Raw genomic sequence first — 13,254 nt, 5'->3', positions numbered from 1 at the left:
GCATATCCTTTGGCCATTTGTCAATTGGGGAATGGCTTTTAGTTTTAAAAATATGACTCAGTTCTCTGTATATTTTAGAAATGAGTCCTTTGTCAGAATCATTAGTTGTAAAGATTGTTTCCCAATTTACTACTTTTCTTTTGATCTTGATTACATTGGTTTTATCTGTGCAAAAGCTTTTTTAATTTAATGTAATCGAAATCATCTAATTGGTTTTTAGTGATGTTCTCCAACTCTTTCTTAGTCATAAACTGTTCCCCTTTCCATAGATCTGACAGGTAGACTAGTCCTTGATCTTCTAATTTGCTTATAGTATTGTTTTTTATGTCTATGTCCTGTAGCCATTTGGATCTTATCTTGGTAAAGGGTGTGAGGTGTTGGTCTAATCTAAGTTTCTTCCATACTGACTTCCAATTATCTCAGCAGTTTTTATCAAAGAAGGAGTTTTTATCCCAGTGGCCAGACTCTTTGGGTTTATCAAACAGCAGATTACTATAATCCTCTCCTGCTTTGATACCTAGTCTATTCCACTGGTCCACCACTCTATTTCTTAGCCAATACCAAACAGTTTTGATGACTGATGCTTTATAATATAATTTTAGATCGGGTAGTGCTAAGTCACCTTCGTTTGCATTTTTTTTTCATTAAGTTCCTGGCAATTCTTGACTTTTTATTTCTCCATATGAATTTACTTACAATTTTTTCTAAGTCATTAAAGTACTTTTTTGTAATTTTGATTGGTAGGGCACTAAACAGATAGTTTAGTTTTGGTAGAATTGTCATTTTTATTATATTAGCTCTCCCTATCCATGAGCAGTTGATATTTGTCCAGTTATTTGAATCTGATTTAATTTGTGTGAGAAGTGTTTTATAGTTGTTTTCAAAAAGATTCTGAGTCTGTCTTGACAAATAGACTCCCAAATATTTTACACTATCTGAGGTTACTTTGAATGGGATTTCTTTTTCTAGATCTTCCTGCTGTTTCTTTTCTTTTTTTTTGGGGGGGGGGAAGGCAAATGGGGTTAAGTGGCTTGCCCAAGGCCACAAAGCTAGGTAATTATTAAGTGTCTGAGACCAGATTTGAACCCAGGTACTCCTGACTCCAAGGCTGGTGCTTTATCCACTGCGCCACCTAGCTGCCCCTTCCTGCTGTTTCTTGCTAGACATATATAGAAAAGTTGAGGATTTATGAGGGTTTATTTTATAACCTGCAACTTTGCTAAAATTGCTAATTGTTTCCAGTAGTTTTTTAGATGATTTCTTGGGATTCTCTAGGTACACCATCATGTCATCTGCGAAGAGTGAGAGTTTTGTCTCTTCCTTCCCAATTCTAATTCCTTCAATTTCTTTTTCTTCTCTAATTGCTGATGCTAACATTTCTAATAGAATATTGAATAGTAGTGGTGATAGTGGGCACCCTTGTTTGACCCCTGATCTTATTGGGAATGCCTCTAGCCTCTTCCCATTGAATATAATGCTTTTTGATGGTTTCAGATAGATACTGCTAATTATTTTAAGGAACAGTCCATTTATTCCTACACTCTCTAGTGTTTTTAATAGGAATGGATGCTGTATTTTGTCAAAAGTTTTTTCAGCATCTATTGATATGATCATATGATTTCTGATAGGTTTGTTGTTGTTATAATGGAGTATACTAACAGTTTTCCTAATATTGAACCAACCCTGCATTCCTGGAATAAATCCTATTTGATCATAATGTATTATCCTAGTGATGACTTGTTATAGTCATTTTGCTAAGATTTTATTTAGGATTTTTGCATCTATATTCATCAGGTAAATAGGTCTATAATTTTCTTTCTCTGTTTTAACTCTTCCTGGTTTAGGTAGTAGTACCATATTGGTTTCATAGAAAGAGTTAGGCAGAGTTCCATCTTTCCCTATTTTTCCAGAGTTTATATAGGATTGGAACCAATCGTTCCTTAAATGTTTGGTAGAATTCACTTGTGAATCCATCAGGCCCTGGAGATTTTTTTTTTGAGGGAGTTCAATAATGACTTGTTGAATTTCTTTGTGTGGGATAGAGTTGTTTAGGTATTTAGTCTCTTCTTCATTTAACCTGGGCAACTTATATTTTTGTAAATGTTCATCCATTTCACTTAGATTATCAAATTTATTGGCATACAGTTGGGCAAAACAATTTCGAATTATTACTTTAATATCCTCCTCATTGGTGGTGAGTTCAACTTTTTCATTCATAATACTAGCAATTTGGTTTTCTTCTTTCTTTTTTTTAATCAAATTGACCAGAGGTTTATCAATTTTATTAGTTTTTTCATAATACCAACTTTTGGTTTTATTAATTCAATAGTTTTTTTTGCTTTTGATTTTATTAATTTCTCCTTTAATTTTTAGAATTTCTAATTTGGTATTTGATTGGGGATTTTTGATTTGTTCTTTCTCTAATTTTTTTAGTTGCATGTTTAGTTCATTGATTTCCTCTTTCTCCAATTTATTTATATAAGCATTTAGAGCTATAATATATCCCCTCAGAGTTGCTTTGAATGAATCCCATTGGTTTTGGTATGTTGTTTCATTATTATCATTATCTAGGATAAAATGGTTAATTCTTTCTATAATTTGTTTTTTGGTCCACTCATTTTTTAAAATGAGGTTATTCAGTTTCCAATTTGCTCTGGGTCTATATCTCCTTGGCCCAGTATTGCATATGACTTTTATTGCATTGTGATCTGAGAAAGATGTATTCGCTATTTCTGCCTTTCTGCAGTTGATCATTAGGTTTTTATGTCCTAGTACATGGTCAATTTTTGTATAAGTTCCATGTACTGCCGAGAAAAAGGTATATTCCTTTTTATCCCCATTCAGTTTCCTCCATAAGTCTACCATATCTAATTTTTCTAACAATCTATTTACCTCCCTAATTTCTTTCTTGTTTTTTTTTATGATTTGATTTATCTAGATCTGATAGCGGGAGGTTGAGTTCTCCCACTAGTAGAGTTTTGCTGTCTATGTCTTCCTGTAATTCTTTCAGCTTCTCCTCTAAGAATTTATGTGCTGTCCCACTGGGTGCATATATATTCAATATTGAAATGACTTTATTGTCTATGGTACCTTTTAGGAGGATGAAGTTTCCTTCCTTATATCTTTTAACACTATCTATTTTTCCTGCTGCTTTGTCTGAGATAAGGATTGCTACCCCTGCTTTTTTTACTTCAGCTGAAGCAAAGTGTATTTTGCTCCAACCTTTTACCTTTACTCTATATGTATCTCTCTGCTTCAAATGAGTTTCTTGTAAGCAGCATATTGTAGTGTGGGGGTCGGCCCTGACCGCCTGGGTGGATAGGACCTCCCCGGGAGTGAGGTCAGACCAACCCAGAGAAGACACGGCTCCTTAAGGGGAACAGTGGCTTCGCCTGGTTGGCCTGTGTCGCTTGCTCCAATCGGGTGGTAGGTTCTGCCCTCGGGGTGGATTGGGGTGGCAGCCCAGGACTAGCTCCCTATATTAGCCAACACCCTGAGCTATTCGGGGGATCCCTCTGCACCTAATAAAACATATGCCTCCTGAAGACGTGTCTGCCTGAGTCCCTCCTCGCTGATCCCCGGGGGAGGGAAAAACCGGGGATGCCCGATGCAGTGCCCACTGAGGAGCTCACTCGGGGGTCCGGGGAAGAAGACCCCGGACAGAACTGGCCCCCGAACAGGGACACCCGAAGACCCCGCCGAGTGAGGTAAGCCTGTTTAAGTAAAAACAGAAGAGGCAGACACCCTAGGTCCACGGGACACCTAGAGGGAGTAAACATGGGCAAAGGAATGTCTAAGCATTTACAGCCAGAGGATTCAGGAGTATTAGCATGTCAAGTACATGCACTAGTAAAGACTCATGGCATAAGAGTCCGTATAAAAGACTGTAGGGATTGGGTGGAAAAAATATTGGTTGTCTCCCCTTGGGTCTCCCACACCGGCATTGACCCTCAGACATGGAGAGTGGTAGGAACTCAAATGGCCTCTTATAATATAGAAAAACCTGGCTTTCTATCGGACACGGACTTTGTAATACTCTCAGAAAAATTTGGAAAGAGAACGGTTGACTCTTCTTTACTATATAATGATCCAAGACAATTATGAAAGGATCTTGATGGAAAATGCTACCAAACACCAGAGACAGAACCGATGGAGGAACTAAATACAGGTGTAAGAATGCACTTTTTACCTTTCTTCATTTTTCTTGGGTTTTTATTTTGCTTTATGATTTCTCTTTCATTATAATTATAGAAATATATTAAACTCATTGCCTTCTTGATGATGGATGTAATTAGGAAAAGAGAGAATTTAAAATTCAATTTTAAAAATGAATGTTGAAAATAGAATTTACATATAAGTGAGAAAAAACTAAAAACAAATAAATATTATTATATTTCTTCATCTATTGTCTAATTCAAATAAAACAACTTCTTATTGCTCATCCAACGATAGTCTGTTTTCCATTCTTTAGGATTAATTTCCTATAAAATTTTTGATTTGTAAGATATATATAAAATATTAAGTAGTATTAAAATTTTAAGTTTAATAAATGCATTGTTAGTAATTCCATTTACTATCTTTCTATAAACTTCTTCAAAAAGGTTAGTTCAACATATACATATGTTCATCATGTATACATTTTTTTTCTGTTTTCTAAATTGTATAGTAAATTATCCATTCAAGAGACTATAATACTGAGTCTATATCTCTCATTTGGTACAACCTTGAAGAAACTATATAAAGTCTCTTAATAGGGGCAGCTAGGTGGTGCATTGGATAGAGTACTGGCCCTGAAGTCAGGAGAACTTGTGTTCAAATTCAGCCTCAGACACTTAATAATTACCTAGTTGTGTGACCTTGGGCAAGTCACTTAACCCCATTGCCTAATCCAAAAAAACAAAACAAAAAAAGTCACTTAATAGTTCAAGTTCTACAATATAAAAAATAAAGTAAGTTCTCTACTGCTTTCTCCCTTGGACTAATTGTTTGTTTCTTCACTCTACAATTAAGGTTATTAAGTCTGAGATATCTCCAGAGAGACTGAACTATGTGGATTATCCCTATTCTCTGCACAGATTCCTTAAAGAAAATAATTAGAAGAGAAAGAGTTTTAAGAACACAATATTAGAGTGATTCAGAGACATGGGAGCATGTTTTTATTGAATACAGATAAAATACTCCTTTTTCACCAAAAATGTATAGGTCATCACTCAGTCCATGGACTCACATGGAATCAACTTCACAATCTAAGTTTGTTTGAAATAAATACTAATGTGAGAGTAGTGAAGAAGAAATTTAGAAATAATTTGACTCATATAGACTTGTTCAATTGAAATGAATTACCATGGATTTCTCTGTCTCTCTGGTGACAACAAGGTCAGTGGTAGTGAGTAGCATTTTCACTGTCCTAATTACCCTTTTTCAGCCCCACGAAAAATATATTAGAATTCAGGACTTGGAACAATGGACCTCATGAAGGGGTAATATTTATTTATAAAAATCTTTCACATTTCTTATTCTATTCCAAACTATGTTTTGCCTTAATATTATGAAGTAGATGCTAACCTGAATCAATGTTTATCACTTGATTCAGTAAGAATTGAATCATATTAGTATATGACATAAATGAAGAAATCAAATGATTTAACTTATTATATTAATATCTAAAGCATATGAGTTATCCATTTAGAGTGAAATCTTTTTAAGACTAGAAATTTAAAAAAATAGGCCTAAGAGTGCAGTGGATAGAGCGCTAGCCTTGGAGTCAGGAGGACCTGAGTCCAAATACGACTTCAAATAGTTATTATCTAGTTGTGTTACCTTGGACAAATCCTTTAACCCCATTGCCTGGAAAAAATTTAAAGAAAACAAGGTTAAGAAATTACATAGAAAATGAATATGCTATTGATTTCAGAATAGCATTTTAGTGATCTGGTTTTGACTAGTAATAAAAGACAATAGGTTCAGGCAAATTGTAAAGCTGGAAAAAACTGCATAATATCTTTCAAACTTTCAAATTTAAAATTTCATAAATTTATAATTGGAAAAATGTCAATAATACCATAAAATGACATTCTGATGGATTCATTGCCTTCTAAGAATGGCATTATTGAAGAAATAATCTTGAAATAATAATAGAACCAATCTCAATTGAATTAAACAAGATAATATTAATATGTAACACTTCCAAGATGAAGGGTCATTTGGATGACCCTCAGTTTATTTATGAAAAATATTTAATTACTTAAAAATATGAATCTTGTCATATACATGAATAGGGGAATCTTGAACCATCATCTTATATTTCTGTGTCTTTGCCTCTTTTTCACTGTAATTGCTACCAGGGCTTTTTATTCTTTTGGGAAAACAAATTTTGCTATTGAAGTGCAATTATTTGGAAATTTTAGAGGAACATGAATACCTCACTTAAAAATATTGTGTTTCCAAAAAAGAAAATAAAATACTAATGCCATTGGAAACAGGTAAACTCATTGCCAGGCAGTCTACCCAAAGGAATCCAGCAAAAAAATTTCTTTATAGATCAAAATATTCATTATAGTACTTTTTGTCATAATGACAAATAAAAAACTGTATTGGTGTTCATTTGTTTGGGAATATGTAAATATGACAGAATATATCTACTGTGAGAAAATGTCAATATCTGATATTTTGAGAAACATTAAAAGGTATAATTAAAGAATTAAAGCAGAATAAAATTGGTAGAATTTGAAAATATCCCCTCAATGATCATAATATAAATAGAAGGTATAATTGAACAAAAGGATACATATATATATATATATATATATATATGTGTGTGTGTGTGTGTGTGTGTGTGTGTGTGCACATATATATGTACATATAATTATAATGATCGAGCATGTTGCAGGAAATACACGAGAAAGTGTGCCTTCTCTTTATTACAAAGAAGAGAAACTATGGGAAATGTTTATTTCATATCATTTCAGATGTTGGAAGTAGAATATAGAAAAATGAAAATGATATAATTTGGAGTCACAAACCATTATGTTTTATAATTATGTTTATAGGTAAAAATCTGACTTCTGAAACTACAGAAGAATAATCAATTTTTATATGTGGTATAAAATTTTACAGATATAATACTCATAATTTCTTCCTTCCTATCATCCCTAAAAAAAATCTCCATGAAACAAGTAATGTTTCACTCTTTTGACTAGTATTCAGGTAAGAAAACTGAGGCTCACAAATGTTAAGCAGATTTTACATGAAAAGGATTAGATGTCAGAACTGAATTCAAAGTTCTCCCAACTACAAGTCTACTGCTATAGCCAATAAACTATTTCTCTTCTTATTTCTGTAATTCCCCCCCTCAAAAAAAGATGGAAAATCGAAATAATATTACAGAGTTTGTCCTCCTGGGGCTTACACAGAATCCTGAGATACAAAAAATACTATTTTCTATATTCTTAATTAGCTACATTTTAACTATGGTGGGCAACATTCTCATTATCATAACCATCACAGGAAGTAAGAGCTTGAATTCCCCTATGTACTTCTTTCTTACCTTCTTGTCTTTTTAGATGCTATCTATTCCAGTGTGGTTGTCCCTAAAATGGCCCTAGATACACTCAATCAAAGAGTTACCATTTCTTTTCAAGCTTGTATGATCCAGTTCTTCTTAGCACACTTATGTGGTGGGGCTGAAATTTTCTTCCTTCTTTTTATGGCCTATGATCGCTATGTAGCCATCTGTAAACCCTTGTATTATTTAGTCATTATGAGATGGCACATATGCATTCTTCTGTTGGTGGTATCCTGGACTGGAGGTTTCATGCATGCATTAGTTCAACTCCTTTTAATTATTAGGCTCCCATTTTGTGGACCCAATATAATTGATCATTTCATTTGTGATATGTACCCTTTATTGGAACTTTCCTGTACAGATACCTATATTATTGGTATCTCAATGGTTGCCAATGCAGGAGCAATGTGCATAATTATCTTTTTACTATTGCTTGTCTCCTATGGGGTTATTTTACACTCATTGAAGACTCAAAGTCTGGACAGTTGACAAAAAGCCTTTTCTACATGCATTTCCCATATCACAGTTATTATCTTCTTCTTTGTTCCTTGTATTTTCATGTATGTTAGGCCTGTCTGCACCTTCCCTATTGATAAATCCCTAGCTGTGTTTTATACAGTCATCACTCCTATGTTGAACCCTTTGATCTATACCCTAAGAAACAAAGAGATAAACAATGCCATGAGGAAGCTTTGGAAGAGAAAAGTGATGGCCACTCGTAAGGTAATGAATGCCTTGATCAAGCAATGATATTTCACAACAGAAAAGATCAAAGATTGTAAAATTCCTAAAGCTTTATTTTGGGGACTAAGTAAATAGATGCTGAATATGAGAGAAAAAAATAAAGCTTTCTGTAATTAGCATAAAAAATTCCATTTTTGTTGTTGAAGGAATTAAAGATATCATGATTTCATGAAAAATGCTCTCCACAACTAGATAGAAAATTAATTGATTTTGATTCCAGATTAAAAGGTACTTTTCTCATATTTTTGCTTTTTTTCCCCTGTAACATGTCTAATGAGGAAATGTTTTGCATGACTTCATATGGACAATGACTATTGCATTTCTTGTCTTTTCAAAGGGGTAGAGGAGGAGCAAAAAGGAAGGAGATAATTTGAAACTAAAAATATATTTTGAAAAAGAGTGTCATGTTTCATCTAGAAAATATTGATTTTAAGTGATAATTTTAAAAACATTCATCTCTTCTAATGAAGATACAAAGTAAATATTTTGAATATTAGTCAAATATATTTGATGATAGAAATAGATATGTCATATGGTGTACTTGTGGTATGGTAATGGATATTCTATAGAAGAGAAAGACAAAGTAATCAATCTCTCTGTTATCTTGCTCTGTTTTCTATATAAACTAACAGGCTGCATATGCAATGTTTAATTTTATCATACTAAAACTATGTATCAAGGTTTATATGATGTAAACCTGGTGATATAGAAATATATTTTAACAGGTAATTTTGTATTATATTTGAATATCCTAAATATGCAAAAAATTTTGATCTGATATTTTTGAATTATATAGAATTTTCTAATTGTTTAAGATAGTTATATTAAATAATATTTATAAAAAATTGTGAATTGTTGCATATTGTCTTTTTTGGTAAAAGAAAGGTAGGATGGTAAATAGTACTATAGAAGTGAAAGACTTAAGTAATCTCAGCTTCTTTATGAATCTTTTAACTGACTCTAATTTTTATAATTGTTTCATTATTATAGTGACAAAAAATAGTGATTATATTTTCTTTGAGTTTTGTAGATACAGTTCCTGTTCAAGTTGTTATGAGATTTTTGTTTGTTTTTATAAATTTATATTTGATGTCATATTTATAATTATATATTTTGGGAGTTGTATAGCAATAGTTTTTTAATATAAATGCATCCAATTAATAATCTCATTAAAATAATCTTCAGTAAAACTCAAAAAGCAGTGAGGATGACAGGAGAGTTTATATATGTTATCCTATTTCCCCCCAAATTTTGACATTTTTGCCTGTATTTAGAAAACTGTTTGATTGATTGAACATTATGATTTTTGAAGTATAAATATAAATTAAAACTTTGAAGTTCATCATTTTGCCTATCACTTATGACTGAGTGATTTTGCTCATCAACTTATTTGATCTAATACCATTAGACAGTTACACTAAGAATGTTGAGATATCAATTTATACATTGTTTATTTTCCAGTTTCTTTTGAATATAGGTCACCAAAACAGTTCTAAATGAGTAAGCTATAAGTATTATTTTATAAAAACTGCTATGATGTGCTTCATTGTTTCCATAATATCCTTCCATGATCTTCATTGATTACCAAGTCTGGAAACCCCAAGAGTGAAAAATTGTTTGTGCTGCTGCTGTTGTTCTCTCCTCTCCAATAATATACAAATAGAACTGGGACTTGATAAGACAATAATTATGGTAGTGGTGATGATAGTGGTAGTGGAGATAATGAATATAATAATAGTAAATAAAATGATAAGGTAATGATAACCCAAAACAAAGAGTGATGTGGTAAAACAATTGAATATTTAATTCTTAGAGTTTGTTTTCTTGAGTTCAAAATAGTGGTTTTTGAAAAAGCAGAGAAGGATATCACTTTCTTTCTAAACAATTGTGTTATGTCCTTTGCCTAACACTTTGCCCCAAGGACTGTTTTTGTTGAAAGAATGAAGCACATCTTGGTTTTGCAGAAAAATTATCTGTTCAGTTTTAATAGGGGTTATTTCAGGTAAAATGGCTTTGTTGATCCAAATGGTAGAATATGAATGATATTTCTTAAATGGGGATGTGTTCAATCATAAGGATTTATTCTTTATATGATTTATTTTGGGAAGAGCAAGAAGTATTTTAGGAAAGAATAGAAGTATAGGACTTCTGGCCAAGATGGCAGAAAGAAGTTAGAAACTTTCTTGAGCTCTTCTGGTTTTCCCAAAATAAATAAATAAATAAATAAAATAAAAAGATATTAATTAAACTGCTTTACAGATTTTGGGATTATAGAATCCACAAAAGAACACAGTGGAAGAACTTACAATAAGATCTGTCAGAAGGGGAGCATAAATGTACACAGAGCAGAGAAAAGAAACAGTGCAGGCATGGCAGGTTGAAGCAGGGACTAAACTGAGGTACTCGATTGTGGAGAGTTCTCCAGTAGATGATCTTGAATTTCAGATTTAGTGGGTTGACTGTTCAGTGGGTGGATTGGGAGAGCTCCAGTATGTGTACCAAGGACCTCTTGAAACAACCCAACTTGAAAAGTGAACACCTAGTGTTCCTACCCAGAGGGTCTGGCATTCCAGTGTGGATAAGCCAGAGACAAGCCCAGGCCATAGTTCCCAACAATCCAGGAAGTGTATAACTGACATCCCCAACACAGAAAGTCCAGAGAGAGGGAGAGCCTTTGGCATTCCAGTACACTGAGGAACTCCCTCGAGTTCCTGGCATTGATGACCCCAGGCCAGTAAGTAAACCTCTTGGGAAAGGGACCAGTAACAAATCCCAAAATGAGTAAGAAAGATCAGACTAAAGAAGGATCTATTGAAAGTTTCCTTGGAAAAAAGGATGGGTACAATGCTATCACAGAAATGGATGGCAGAGGGTATATTACATGTGAAGTTTCAGTGGAGAAAATGAAATGGTTTCCAGATCAGAAAGATTTCTTAGAAGAATTAACAAAGGACTTAAAAATCAAATGAAAAAAAAGGAGAAGAAATGCAAGAGAAATTTAACATTTTGCAACCAAAAGTGACAGAAAAAAACAAATCTTTTAAAAGATACAATAGGAAACATACAAAAAGTAAATAATTTCTTCAAAAATACAATTGGGCAAATGGGAAAATTAGAATTAACCAATATAAAAGAAGACACAAAATCTAACTGAAGAAAATAGCTCCATGAATAATTGACTGGGGCTAGTGGAAGCTAATAAATACTTGAGATACAAAGAAATCAGTTAATCAAAATTAAAAAAGACCTGAAAAAAAGATAGAAGTTCATGTAAAATACCTGATTGGTAAAAAATAACTGTCCTGGCAAAATAGATCCAGGATTGATAATTGAAGAGCATTGGACTGCCCAAAAATCACTATTTAAAAAAAAAAAAGAATCTGGATGCTATTTTTAGGAAGACAACAAGAAAAACTGCTCTAATATCATGGAACCAGAGGGAAAAATAGTAATTGAAAGAATCCAGTAATCACCTGCTGAAAATGATCCAAAAATGAAAATGCCAAGGAATATGGTATCCAAATTCCAGTATTATCAGATCAAGGAGAAAAATCCTGCAAGTGACTACAAAGAAGCAATTCATGTACTAAGGAGTCACAGTTAGGATTACATAGGACCTGGTTGCATCAAACTTAAAGGGTCAAAGGGTCTGGAATATGATATTTCAGAGGGCAAGAGTGCATGGATTACAATCAAGAATCAACCACCTGGCAAAACTGAGTATACTCTTTTAAGGGAAAATCTAGCTATTTAGTGAAATAGGTGATTTTCAAATATTCCTGATGAAAATACCAGAGCCAAACAAAATTTGATCTTCAAACAGGAAACTCAAGAGATAGATAAAAAGGTACTTGGGGAAAAAGGAAAATATTGTTATTCAATAAGATTAAACTGTTTACATCCCTACATGGGAGAAAGATAATCATAAATCTTGAGAACTGTAACTGTATTGGAGGATATATATATATACTCATGCTGAAAGTATGGACATAAGTTGATGGTGATGGAATGATTTAAAAACAAATTAAAACATTAAAAAGAGGTGGTTTGTAACAAGACTGGAGGAAGGAGGAGGCAGAATGGGGGTTAATTACATCACATGAAGAGGTGGAAAGAACATATTACAATAGAAAGAAGGGAGGGGTTGAGAATTCCTTGAATCACCCTTATCATATTTGGCTATAACATAGACACTTCGATTTGGAAATATATCTTACCTTTCAGCTATTGGAGGGAGGGAAAGGAAAGGAGGGACTAACAAAAGGAGGGAAGAAGGAGAAAAAGGAAAGGGAAAAGAAAAGGGAGGGTGACTGACAGAAGAGGAGATAGGCTGAGGGAGGTAAAACAAAACACTAGTAAGAGGGCATAAATTGAAAGGAATAGAAAAAAGGAAGTTAAGGTGGTAAGTAGTATGTTAGAAAAGTTACATATGATAGATCTCTGGAGAAAACTGAATGGGGAGAGAAAGGAATAGAACATTTTTTTCCTATGATACATGGTATCTATATAAAAATTGACCATGTATTAGAATATAAAAAACTCACAATCAAATGCAGAAAGACAGAATTATTAAATGCCTCCTTTTTAGATCATGATACATAAAAAAGGATCATGGAGAGATAGATCTTAAATTAATTGGAAGCTAAATAACCTAATTAAAGAATTAGTAGATCAAACAAAAAATCATAGAAATAATAATTTCATCCAAGACAATGACAATAAGGAGACATCATACCAAAACTTGTGGGATACAGCCAAAGTAGTTATTAGAAGAAATTTTATATCTAAATGCTTACCTGAACAAATCAATGAATTGAGTATGCAACTAAAAAATTAGATAAATAACAAATTTAAAATCACCAATTAAATACAAAATTAGAGATTCTGAAAATCAAAGGAGAAATTAATAAAATGAAAAATAAATTAATTAAACATAAAACTAAAAT

General features: G+C 32.8%; 1 pseudogene; it reads left to right on the top strand.

Moving 5' to 3' along the window:
• The first annotated feature begins 7,361 nt into the window (after window positions 1-7,361).
• LOC141517072 (olfactory receptor 4A47-like) lies at window positions 7,362-8,314 on the top strand (annotated as a pseudogene).
• Window positions 8,315-13,254: the final 4,940 nt, after the last annotated feature.

The sequence above is a fragment of the Macrotis lagotis genome, chromosome 3 (genome assembly GCF_037893015.1).
Source record: "Macrotis lagotis isolate mMagLag1 chromosome 3, bilby.v1.9.chrom.fasta, whole genome shotgun sequence".
Classification (NCBI taxonomy): Eukaryota; Metazoa; Chordata; class Mammalia; order Peramelemorphia; family Peramelidae; genus Macrotis; species Macrotis lagotis.
The sequence above is the reverse complement of the archived record's forward strand: the minus strand, read 5'-3'. Positions and strand labels throughout refer to the sequence as shown.